Below are 9,082 nucleotides of genomic sequence, written 5' to 3'. Positions count from 1 at the left end.
CAGGGTCCCAAGAAGGCAGGAGAGAGCCAGTCCGACAGTGTCAGTGCCATGCTTGCCCCAGGCTGGGCACTCCCAGCAGCAGCACTCCAGACACTGGGGAGCTGTACCAGCATCCTACATGCCTCTTGGGTTTACTGCCCAAGACCTTTTCTGTAGCTGCTCGGCTGGCCTGTTCCCTACCATCAAAATGGGAATAAGGACAGAAGACAGAGACAGTGTCTGAATCTCACAGTGAGAAAATCAGAGACAGGCAGAAGCTGGAATATTCCCACATATCAACCATTAAAAAATCCCTCCTTTTTAAGAGACAACAAGCCCATGTTGCTGTGTTCCTAGGTGCTGGCCGAGGATGCCTGTGAGGAAGGTCTCAAGAGCTGCAACAGAAAGATCACCCTTCCCTGCACCTGACAAGTGCCAAAAAAAAAAAAAAAAGAGGACTCATGGAAGAAAAAGTGCTGCTGTTTCTGCTGTAAGACCAAAACTGGGAATGCCAAAGTCATCAGAAAGTGAACTCTTTTGATAACGATGAAGAAAGGCCACTAAGCCCTCCTGAACCAAACACGAACCACGCAGCCTGCGTGTGCTGGGAACAGGCTTCAACAGAAAGAAGGGTCAGCTGCTTGGCTGGCACAAATCAACCCAAATACATCAAGGTCAATGGAGAAGCACCGATTTCCTTAGGTAAATAAAAAGTGGTTCTCCGGCTGCTTCTTCAGGAAGACAGTAACTGTGGGCCAGGTTGGATGGGGCTTTGAGCAACCTGACCTAGTGGAAGGTGTCCCTGCCCGTGGCAGGGGGATTGGAACTAGATGATCTGTAAGGTCCCTTCCAACCATTCAAACCATTCTATGATTCTGTGACTTTCCCAAACCCAGCTGAAGCTGCTGGCATGCCATCCCTGCAAGCAGAAAGGCAGAGCTGCTGTGGAGAAGAGCGGCTTAGCAAAATCTTGGATGAATCGCAGCCAAAGGTCCATCTTCCCACAGGCCAAGCAAGCTGTTGGTGAGCTCACTCGGCCCCGGGAGCATTGCAGCCGTGCTCCCATGCTGCTAACCGGAGTTGATGTACCCTTCCTCCCAGCAAGGCTTTTTGAGTTCAGCCTTGGCACTAGTGGCAGGCTCCAGAGCTCAGGGACCAGAGCAAGCACCCGTCTCTCCGTCTGCACTTATCTGCACTGATGGGCCCTACATAAAAACAAAGTGCTCGATGCAGCCGTGGTGACTGTGAGATGCACGCTGCTGTCATCTGAAAGGGAGCCAAGGAAAATGGTGAGAGGAGCACTAGTGGCTCCTTTTTCCTCATCCCCTTCCACTTGCTGGAAATTTGCTACTGGTAACAAAAAAAAATGGTAAGGTACACTAAAACACCCAAGTCTGGGCATACCATCAGAGCAGGATTGCTGCTAGTCTATCCTGTCCTGACCTGCTGCATTTTTGAAGTTCACCATGATCACACCTCCCATTCTGTATTTATTCGCTAATGTGATTTGAAAGTGGGTCAAAATGAAACGCTTGCCATTTTGCTGAAATTTAAATAAAAAGGAAAAAATCGGAGAAAACCAAAACCCAATGCTTGGCTTCTCCTCACCGTCACTTTCCTTTTGCCAACAACTTCTTTATCAGAAAGCATTTAACATATGGAAATCTTCATATGTGAGTTAACATTTTAATTAAAAAAAAAAGCAAAACAAAACAAAAAGCCAACACTGCAGCAAGAAAAGGGGAAAGATCCCAGCTTTTTCACTCCCATGAAATACAGTTGATTCATTCAAAACTGGGAATGAGATTCAAGGATTAAAAAAATTTATCCCACAAACCCCACCATTCTCACGTTTTCCATAATGACTCACACTTTTCAGATGGCTCAAAAATATGCCATGAATGTTAGGTTTATAATCAGATCGTCACCCTATCAGTTAAAAACCAAACAAGACCTTCGGCCATCCATCAGTGAACGAATGTCAAATAGGTGAAAGAGGATTGTACTTCAGTTACTCAGCCAAAAGAAAAGAAAAAAAAGAAAAAATATCAGAAAATCAAGGTGTGTTGTGCCCAGGGAGGAGGTGGTTTGCTCTCACTTTGCTGGAGTGTTGTCCAAAGGCCCTGGAGCATCGCTCCACCGGGGCTGTCCAGCCAGGCAGGCCTCGGCATGCCGGCGAGTGCCAGCACCTCGGCATCCTCCTGGGGTCCAGCGAGGGCTGACGGCATCCCAGCTGCAGCTCGTGGGATGGGTACACGCAGGAGGGTGACAGCTCGGTGTTTGTTTGGCAGTTCAGCAGCCCTTCCGGGGAGCATGTGGGAATCATCTTCCCAGCAACACCTTCCTGGAAGGGAATATGGATTACGGTTTGCTGCAAATAGTCCACTGCTATCATCTTCTCAAAGAGATGTTCGACTTGATTTTTACCCACCGTTGCTTTGTCCGCTTAGATGCCCCGATCTGAAGCAAAGTGGTCACATCTCCTTTAAGGAGCTTAGGGACGGGACCCTGGGTTCATCATGAGCCTCCGTTGCAGACAGTCCTGCCAGCAAACGGGGACATTTGGCAAAACAGCCATGCTGCTACTCGCCGGTGGCAAGAACCTTCCCTCCATCACCGCAAAGCAGGCTACAGCCCGAGATGGGAGCAGCCCCTTGATACCAGGCCAGTTACGGTGCTGGAGCTCAGCCCCGAGGACACACGCTCACAGCTGCTTCCCAAACATGGCACAGCTGGAGAGATGGGAATGCAGCAGGCAGGGGTTCAGGGAGGGAACTGGGAAATCATTTGATCAGGTTGAAAAAATCTCTCCCAACACCTCCCTTCTTTCTGAGCCGCTCAAAAACCAGAAATGCGGCAGAAGGCAGGTTTGCACATAATAATGATCAAAATAGCCCAACTCGTTCTTAATAAAGTCTTACCACTCATTGCCTTCCCCTGTGCCTCCTTGTCTCTTTTTAGATCGCTGTCCTTTCATTTCTCCGAAGGCAGACGGAGGAGCGCCCGGTGCCGCACCACTGGGACCCAGCAAGTGGGTCAGGCTCGGTACGGGACCTCCAGGGACTGCTCAGCTTGTGAGAGCTGATTAAAGTTTCTGGATTATTTTCGTCTTGGATGGCGTCAGACAGCTCTTCATTAGGTGCTTTGTTCTAGTAGCTCCTTCTCACTCATGCAGGTGGTGAGGGGGGGTTCATCTTGTGCAGCTTCAGACATCCAAAGTGCAGGAGTCCACGTCTCAACCAGCTGTCTGGCCTCCCCCCCCACGGTCGCTGGAGGACAACAGTCATTACCAGTGGGAAACCCACCTATTTTAGATGCCTGCCTTGAGATGGCTCCACAGCATTTTGACCTGATAGTTTAAACTACGCCCAGCGTTGCAGGAGAACTGCCCTATCCCAGGGATGGAGAGAGGAAGGTGTTAGGGAGTATCAGAGCTCTGAGCATAAAGGCAGAAAGACCCAAATGGCCCATCCTGCCTTCAGTACACTGCAGATCAGTTCCTTACACCCGAGACCTCTACCTAGTAAGCCCAGTATTTTAGCTGCAACCCTAGAGACTCATGATTTCCTCTAAAATCTGAAAAAAGGCATAAAACTTCCAAGAGTTCCCTCTGCACCCCAAACCTGCTGATCGAAGCTTTCTTCCACTAGACATGGCAATCAAGTCACCCCCTCACCAGCCTTCATCCCAATTAGCCAAATAAACTGAGCTCCTTAAGCCTGGAGTTCTGGTTTGGCAATCCCAAGCCATTTGTGACCCTCCTTTGAATCCTTCGTGGCATTTCCCCACCCTTCTTCAAGTGCAGACACCAGCCAGTGTCCCCTCCTTTAAAGGGACAAAGTCACCTCCCTGCTACTTGCTCTCCAGAGTTAGAGAACCTTTCTGTCCCACTACTCCATCCAGAGCTCACTTTCACACGATTACACACAACTCCTTAAACTCCCTCCCTGATACTGTGCTCCCCAGAGAGCCTCACTCAGGTTTTAGACAGAGTCTTAATTCTTTTTTCCCAGCTACACAGCAATACATTCAACTGCCATAAATGAGGGTTTTTTTTCTGCATTCATGCTGTTCAATCAGATAGTAGCCTACAAGGGCTGATTACATCCTTACTACTAAGCAATGCAAAGGAATATTCCCAGACACTGGTAGTCAAATCATGTCTGCTGTTACACTGCTCCTTCGCACCCTCTTGGCTCATGACAATTAGCACCTTCCTGAACAACGACTAGGAGCCAACATGGACCGTTCCCAGTAAGCAGCTGGTCGCAGTCCCCTGACATGGAAAGCTGGGGACTTTATGCCCTACGGATACACGTTGTCCCACACCATTTGGCAAAGTGACAGAAAGCAGCCTTGGGTGCATCAAACCGTCTCATCACACATACCAGGGCCTCAATAAAAAATGGACATTAGCCCGAAACCCCTACTGAGACCTTGCTGAGGTTTGGATAGAAGTCTTGCTGTAGGACAGGAAGGGTGTTGGAGCTCTTTCTTACAAAAGAAAGTGGGTCCAAGCTGCTGCAAAGACAGCCCAAGCCTGGGGCATACAACCAGGGATGTCTACTGAACTGCTGAAACCTCCAAGTGCTGGGTGACACCATGCTACAAGTCACATTTGGCAGGGAGGAAAGGGCTGCAGTTAGCAAGTGCTCTGCTCACGCCTGCATTTTCATCCCAGTTGCATGCTGGGAAAGAAAGCAACATTATTTCACATTTTTATTTTCATTATGTTTCTGCCACATGACCTTCCTCTTCTTTTCTCCAATTATTGCACCACTCTGGGCTTTCCCAAATTTTCCTGTTGTAACAAGGTGCCATGCAGGACCAGAGTCCAGGAACTCTTATGCAGCCAAGTAACTAAGGTGTCTCTTACCTTCTTGCTGGTTCCTGCAGCCCCAGGTTTGGTGGCTTGCAGATGGAGTATCTGGCCACTAATAAGAGCACATATGCTGCCTTACGAGCTTTCCTTCCATCTTGACCTCGTTGCAGGATCCCATGGTGCACAATTCCCACAGGGAACAGAGAAGAGACAGTTGGTGGCTATGCTGCAGGGATGAGCTGGTCCTCAGATGTTTGTTAAATCAGGGCTGGCATTAGGCATCATCCATTCCTGTGGTCATGGAAGGCCCGTAATAATCAAGGTACAGTTGCTTTTGCTAGCTATACTGAAATTTAACACGCCCAATTTCATCCTCCTACTAGGACAATTCGAAAGCAACACAGTATGATGAAAGGACGAGAGAACAGATGGGCTTTGTCTGCATGCTACCAAGGCAAACTTTTCACGGAAACTCAGAAAAAACCCTCCTGACTATGTGATTCATAAATTTTAAAAGCCAAGAGAAACCCGCTAAATGATTTTGTCTGACCTCCTGCCTAATAAAGACCACAGAATTTCATCCAGTGATTTCTGCCTGAAGCCCAGTAATTTGTGGTTCAAACAGAGCATCTCGACTAGACTACTGTCCAGCTTTGATGCGAGGATGTCAAATGAGGCACTAACCACTTCCCATGCTGTCAAAACCTGGCTCTTCTACAGGTTGTCAGCATCTCTTCACCACTGCATAACTTGCCATAGCCTTCCCAAGGACATGAAAATTTTTATATGTTTTGCCCACTCTATCAAAACTCTCAAACAATCAGAAAGAGGGAAAATGGAGATTCTGAAGCACAAAACATCAGGCAAGGACACACCGGCAGAAGGATAACAGAGCATCTCAACGTAACCTTCTGCTGCGGTAAAATGGATGAAATCTGCATTAAAATGAAACTCAAGGTCCACTCGTTTTCCCACTCTAGATGACACAGTGGAAGAGTTACTTTGGTTCAGAACAAAAATTTTCCAAACGTACACCTATCTGTGTGACTTGTAAGGAAAACACATTTATTTGGTTACAAAAGTAGAGGGTTTTCTGCCACTTGTAAAGCTTGCTACAGTTTCACAGCAATAAGTATTTCCACAGCAGAGACCCTGAGTGACCAGAGAAAAATCCACTTCAAAGCCATACCCTGCGAGATAGGCCCAGTAAAAAGACGGCTTGCTGCTGACTATACCTTCTGGCTTTTTGTTTCCAAATTTCTGTGGTTGGAAGCACTGATGGGGTAAAAAAACTTTTTTTTTTTTTTTTTTTTTTTTAAGGAAACAAACCCAAAATGGCAACAAACCCAAAATGGCAAGCAGCCCAGAAGGCTACAAGACGAGACTCTTCTCAGGTGAAAAATATTTACGTTGAGCACTGAATTAACACGAGCTCTTTCTTTCTTGTATCTTGCAAGTGCAGCATTTGATGAGAACCCCGGTGATTAAAGTTCCTCACCCACAGACCTGCAACAGCCCAGGCGACAGCCTGGAGATTACTCTGTAACATCAGCCTGTGTTGGAGGGTGGAAAGGGGCTTCAGGCACAACGTCCCAATTCCACTCCCGTTCCTGTTCATCACTAAATAACCATATTCACGTTTAATAAAACCAAGCCAGAAGGTTCATTCCAACAGCATCTCTTTTATTGCCGCTTTCAAAGAGACGCTTTCTCACCCTCTGCATCTCGCCCTTTGCCTGCACTCGTGCTATGGCCAAACCCAGGCTGAAAAACAAATTCTCCAGGCGGACATCTATGCCCTCATGGCTCAGCCTCTGCCAGGATGAGCCTGGCTCAGTTTTCTGCTCCCCCCACGGAGGGATTAGTCTCATCTGCGGAGCAGGTAAAGGTCCAACTCCAGCTCGTAAAGGTGCTGAGCTGGCAGCGGTCAGCGTGGTGCTGCTGATAAAAGTGCTGAGTGTTTGCGTAGGGTGTCTCGGGGGGGGTTGAGGTCCACACTTCATTACACGCTGTTATAGCCATACTGTTTGTGGCACCCAAGCTAGCGAGCTGATGGCAGTAACTCCTCTGGCCGTGGCTTTCTCAGCCATCCGTGAGCTCCTGCTACCTACGTGGCACAGAGGACTACGGCAACAGGAGCAGCACAAATGTCTAGAAGAACAGGACATGTAGGTTTCTGAAGTAGACACCCGCCTAACAGGCCTAACACAAACCACCTAGTGCTTTACCGCATGTGAAACTTCAGACTGTTTTAAGGCACAGTTAAGGTGCTCTTCTTTAAGGTTTAAGGCACCATCGTTTTGTGCGTGGAAGCTCTTACATCAATTAAAATCCTGTTTATGTTGAAATGTACAGGTGCAATCCAAAGTGGCGCAGCCTGCTTGAAATAAAAATAAGAGCACCTGAAGCAGGAGATGCTGTATCCCATTTCTGTACTCAATGTTCTGCAGCAATTAATGCTGCTGCCATAACATGAAGATGCTGTATGTCCACATAACTGCACCAACACTAAAGGGATTCATACGTAACAGTGGTTCAGCTGAAAAGGTATTGCTTCTGAAAAAAGCCTAAAGCACTGGTTTTTGAGGTTCTGGGTAACCAATAGTTAAAGTTCTGCTTTCAGATCATCCATCCTGAAGCATCACAGCCAGCAAGAGTAGCAAAGCTAACAGTGCAGCAGCATAGACAACGTGGTGAAACCCCACAGCCAGTTTAAGTATAAGCCTCACAGTTTCCATTACTGCTACTGTAATGATTTTGCAACCCTCATTTATTTTGCACCATTTCAGCTGCTAGTTTGTGGCAAATATTTTGGGGGAAAGAAAAAAAAAAAAAAAAGAACCCAAAACCCCAGAGACTGCCCATCCTTGACAGGAACAGTCCTGGCATGCCTGGAATGTGTAAAACCACAAAAGAGCCATTTCTGTTCATATTACTCCTTATGAAATCCCCTTTTAAAGAAGACTCAGCATTGGAGGCTTCAGCCACTCGAGAGAGCCCCTTCAGGATTGCCTTTCGCTTTGAAATGCGACTTATCAGTCAAAGCCCAGGCGGGTTTGGGTATCTCACTATTTTGTCCTTTGCTTTGAACTCCAGGACCGTTATGCGCACAGCTGCGAAACCGGTCAAGCCATTTTCCTCTCTTCTTTTGTCCCCAGGTTCAGGGTAGATAAAAGCCTCACCAGGCTCGCTGCCCTGCCAACGCCAATTTGACTGTTAATTTTACATTTAAGAAAACCCAAATAACAAAACCCAACACCACACACAACGATTATCACCGTTACCCACACAAAGCCCAGAGAACAACCACAGTGTGATTCAACAAGACCCGGGCTGCAGCGGGTATCTCTGGACACACACGGGAATATTCTCCAGGCCGTGCAGTTGTGCAGCTCTCTCTTGCTCTGACATGTCATTTTCTTGAGAGTCTTCTTTTCACCCTCACAACTTGTAGCATCAGTGCGATGCTGCTGCTGGCAGCACAGTGGGAGCCTCGTGTGAGCAAGGCTTTGATCAGCCCTTTGCGCTTCTAGGGATACCTATAGGGCACAGGCTGGGCAGATGCGAGTTTGCTTTGCTGGAGCGAGGAGGTGACCAACTCACGTCACTGCACTAGTGCAGTGCTGAGCACGACATCTCTTAAGGTGCCTCAGGAGGGTCAAATCCTGCTCCTGTTTAAGTTACTAAGTAAAATTCTGCTGGCTTCTCTTTGTTTTCTACCTCTCCTCCTTCCTTTCCTGAGCTTCCTGAAGGTTTCTGGGCTCGCCTTCCCAGGCAGATCATCACTACAGGCACATGGCAACCTGTAGTGTGAGGTTCATGGCTAGCTGGCTAGCTTGAACATCAGAAAGCACCAGAGCAATGCAGGGCAAAGCTGAAACAGAGGGACTGTTAACCCCAATTTCCAGCACTTACTGCCTTTTATTCATGGAGACTGACATGGAGCCCTGCAAAATGCAAGAAGCACTGTAGTTCATAAGCAAGAGGTCCGGCAGGACAAACATTAAAGACTGTAAGAAAGAGCAGTATCTTGTACAGAACTGAAAAAAAAGAAAAGATAAAAAATGATAAGCAGGAATTCCCCAGTGGTCTGAGTTTATCAGTGTGATTGCTTTCAGGACTTTTTTTGTTGTACCACCTTGATTTGCATACAAAGCATCTCTAACAGGAAATATCAGCTGTCCTGGAAAAAAACACAAGAAGGATAAGGATTTTTTGCTGTCAAGGTTAGAATGGCTTTTGGCACCGTAGGACATGCCAGAAAGCCCCTCGCCTCATGAA

The 9,082-nt window shown here is 47.4% G+C and overlaps 1 long non-coding RNA gene across 1 annotated transcript; it reads right to left on the bottom strand.

Moving 5' to 3' along the window:
• Window positions 1-2,191: 2,191 nt before the first annotated feature.
• On the bottom strand, window positions 2,192-8,799 carry LOC126048644 (uncharacterized). The gene is made up of 4 exons (XR_007508933.1): window positions 8,717-8,799; window positions 4,856-5,092; window positions 2,901-3,248; window positions 2,192-2,323 (listed from the first exon to the last, which is right to left on the bottom strand). It is a non-coding gene; the product is annotated as an uncharacterized LOC126048644 (long non-coding RNA).
• Between the last annotated feature and the right edge of the window lie 283 nt (window positions 8,800-9,082).

This window comes from Accipiter gentilis, chromosome 2 (genome assembly GCF_929443795.1).
Source record: "Accipiter gentilis chromosome 2, bAccGen1.1, whole genome shotgun sequence".
Taxonomy (NCBI): Eukaryota; Metazoa; Chordata; class Aves; order Accipitriformes; family Accipitridae; genus Astur; species Astur gentilis.
This window is presented reverse-complemented; position numbering and strand designations above follow the sequence as displayed.